Genomic DNA, 3,889 nt, shown 5'->3' with positions numbered 1-3,889 from the left:
CCACATTTTTTAGTTGAGTATTGCTATAAGATATTATATGTAATTAATTAACACACTTGATGACTGATTGAAATGGATTGTTTTAATATTTTAAATTATCATAAGTAGGACCTAAATTCAACCATTTATACTATGTGACTTCAAGAGTTGAAGTTGATGGTGTTATATTATTTGAAATAATATAATATTTTGATTAAATAAATCAAATCAAAGATGTTAGATGTTGACTGGGTTTTTAGCCAACGACGTGAGAACGTCAAAAATGATAAACCTTCAAGAGAATTTAAACGACACAGACAGTTTTATCAAGAAAAGTAAATAATACACAAGATTTTTATAGTGGTTCAGCCCCGATCAGTCGGTAATAGCCTAATCCATTTAGAGTTGTGATTATAGATCTGTACTCAAAATCAGATGGACTGAGCCAACTGAGTTTCTTCAGTACAGATTGCATAAATACAAGAATCATTTCAAATACCAGCACTTTCTCTCTCTAGAATACTCAGACCCAAATTTTCTCTCTCTAGAATACTCAGACCCAAAAGTCTAGAAAGAAGCAGCAGAAGCCCCTCTCTAATCCCATAAGCCCTCTATTTATAGGCTTAGGGTCATACATCCGATATCCCCTAGAATCGGGATATTTTATTATATTTATTACATTTAAATTACAAAAAACATTCAAAATGTAACAAAACTCCCCATTTGTGGGAAGAATGAGAGATTCCCGCGTATCTTGTTGAAGTTGTTTTCTGGGAATCTTGACTTAGTCCTCCTCTAGCTAGTTGGTCCACCTCACCTCCACTCTGGTCAATCACACACATGTTGGTCGGACACACACTTGCTGGTAGGACATGCAAGTGCTGGACATGCACTTCTCTCCTCTAACATGACACTCTCCTCTAGCATGCCATTTCTTTATTTGGACAACCATGCACTGGTTGGACATATGCGTAAAGACCAAATTCTTGGTCTCTCCTCGGACCATATCCTTGGGGTCTCCTAAGACCACTCTCTTGGGGTCTCCTAGGACCACTCTCTTGGTTCTCCTCGGACCAAAGTCCCTTGGGCTCTCCTCAGACCACATCCTTGGGATCTCCTAGGATGCACTCTCCTTAGCTCTCCTAGGACCACCCCCTTGGGGTCTCCTCTGACCATACCCTTGGGATCTCCTAGGATGCACTCTCCTTAGCTCTCCTAAGACCACCTCCTTGGGGTCTCCTCGAACCTCACCCTTGGGATCTCCTAGGATGCACTTTTCTTAGCTCTCCTAGGACCACCCCCTTGGGGTCTCCTCGGACCACACCCTTGGGATCTCCTAGGATGCACTAGGCTTGGTTATGACATCTTTCAAGCAGTCCAAACTCTTCATCAGTCTACCGGGTCACTTTATCACAACTATGAGGAGTCAATGTATTTATTGACTATTAATATGTCTTTTACTGACCATGCACTGCCACTTGTCACCTTTATCGCCACGTTATTGATCTCTAATTTTTGGAGATAACATTAGGAGTTACGAAATCAAAGAGGAGATACATATCAGTTACAAAATTCTTTAAAATTTATTGAGTAAATACTATTTTAGATCTTGTATTGGACAAAATTATCAATCAAATTTCTGTTTTGCTAAATAATAATTTGGACATTGGATTTTGCAAAATGGAATATAATATTATTCTAATCCCAATTTTGTTAAAAAAATATAATATAACTAAAATGCCCTTGGATTTAAATTTTAATTTAATTTTTTTATAATATTTAATGTATTTTATTTGAAATAAATAAAAACAATTTAATTAAAACTAATAAGCAAATCTAAACTATTAAAACTTTAATACATCATAAAAAATTAAAAATTCGTATTTTATCATCAAAAGAATTCAAACTCTCAATTTAAAAGGTAAATTAAACCTATTAAACATAATAAAAATTTTAATACTCATTATTTAGTTCATGGGTTCTTCAAGTTTATGGGCTGTTCATAAAGTACCTGGGTAATCCATATCACAACCACGTCATCTTCATCTTTGCAAACTTTACCATCACTAAAATATCACAAAATCAAAGTTTAACACCAAAATTTCATTTCCAAAATAGAAAACCCATACAAATTCTGAGATTACCATATAAGAAAAAGGAAAAAAAAAATCAAAGTCATCCTCATCCTTACTTTTGCCCAAAAAAACCGTCAACCAAGCTGACGTCCCCGTTGAAGGTGTTGAATATCAATTGCTTCTCAGATCCGGGATGGACTTCCATGGACGACTATGGATGGGTGGAAGGAAAAGACGTTGGGGCTGGGTGTGGGGGCTCAGTGACAACGCAGACGACCCATATCTAGTATGACGACGGCGCAAATCAGATGACCCAAATCTAGAACGGGGTTGGTAATGCTTCAGGCTCTTTTGGCGCTTGGTCGACTGGGGCAACGATGCTTGGGGTCAGTAGTCAAGGTTCCTGGAAATGGAGAATGGAACAAGATGGAGGAGAAGGAACGAAGAAGAAATATATGATTTTTTTTTTTAATTTTGTTATTTAGTTTTAGTTTTAGTTTTTTATTTATTTATTTTATATGTAATGTTATTTTTTAAATTAAATTTTTATGTTTTTTAATTAAGTAATGTATTATTTATTTTTTTAGTTTAAAATTAATTTAATTTGTTTTCTATTTTAAAATATATTTTTAATTGTATAAATAATTCATTAAGTAAAAATATAGGGGCATTTTAGTCTTATTTAAAAGTAGTTGGACCAAAATCAGTCCTAAAATACTATTTTATTCCAGTTTGCTAAACGCAAAGTTCGATTTGTTATTTAACAAAATAAATTATCTGATCGGTAACTTTTACACATCACAAGAGTCAAAATAGTATTCACCCTAATATATTTAGAGGAGCTACAAATCCAGTAAGTTAAGGGTACAAAATTTGCAACTTACTCCCTTAATATGTATAGGAGTTACACATTTAATTTTATTTTAAATGGTGGATGATTTCAAATTCAAAAGAGAGCTATAAAACTTTATAATTAGTGACCATTTATTCATATGAGTTATACTTTACATTCTCATCTTTTTATGCTTTATGCTAACTATGCTTGATAAACCACGAAAAACATTTCCTTGATACCGAAAGAGTTCTAGGGAAGGTAGAAAACAGAGATAGATTATTTTGGACAAAGTTAAAGATAATATAATCTAAAGATAATATAAAGATAATATAATCTAATAGATAATATAATATAATCTAAAGATATCTTCAAAATTTAAAGGAAAAGAGGTAAATTGCAGCCATTAGATGCTCATGTGGACTTTATCTTAAAATTTATTCGCCTCTCTATATTTAGATAACAATGTTCATCCTTCAAACATTTTTTAATAATATCTCTATGTCTCTCTTATTTTCTTACTATTTTATATTTAAATGATATAGATAAAAAAAAATAGAGAAAGTAATGTACATGATAAAATGTAAAAGTTTGATGTAATATTAGTGATGTATTTTATAGAATAATATAGAGAAGCGGGTAAGAGTGCTCTTAGAGACTTCTAGAATGGGAAAATCTACAAAAGTCATGTGTAAAAGAACCCCTCAGCTCAGCGGTGTAATATATTATATGCCCAGTTGAGAGAGACGATAACTGAGCTATACACGAGCAGATTCAACTCAGGCTGATGCGGCAACAACCAACAGACAAGACCAAATGAAGATCTATTACTACCACAAGGCACGCTTGGAAAACTACCCATAATTACGCATTTATTGCAAAATATGATAAAATAAGACTCATTGTCACCAGATTATTCTCCACCTTTTAAGGAGGTAATTTTTATTTTTTTGACAAAAAGATCAATGCTTATTGATTTGATAAAACCTGTTAATTACATTAG

General features: G+C 33.2%; 1 long non-coding RNA gene across 1 annotated transcript; it reads right to left on the bottom strand.

Annotated features, from left to right (window-relative positions):
* Nucleotides 1-300: 300 nt before the first annotated feature.
* Nucleotides 301-2,714, bottom strand: LOC133797119 (uncharacterized). The gene is made up of 2 exons (XR_009875605.1): nucleotides 1,991-2,714; nucleotides 301-1,487 (listed from the first exon to the last, which is right to left on the bottom strand). It is a non-coding gene; the product is annotated as an uncharacterized LOC133797119 (long non-coding RNA).
* Between the last annotated feature and the right edge of the window lie 1,175 nt (nucleotides 2,715-3,889).

The sequence above is a fragment of the Humulus lupulus genome, chromosome 8 (assembly GCF_963169125.1).
Source record: "Humulus lupulus chromosome 8, drHumLupu1.1, whole genome shotgun sequence".
Classification (NCBI taxonomy): domain Eukaryota; kingdom Viridiplantae; phylum Streptophyta; class Magnoliopsida; order Rosales; family Cannabaceae; genus Humulus; species Humulus lupulus.
The sequence above is the reverse complement of the archived record's forward strand: the minus strand, read 5'-3'. Positions and strand labels throughout refer to the sequence as shown.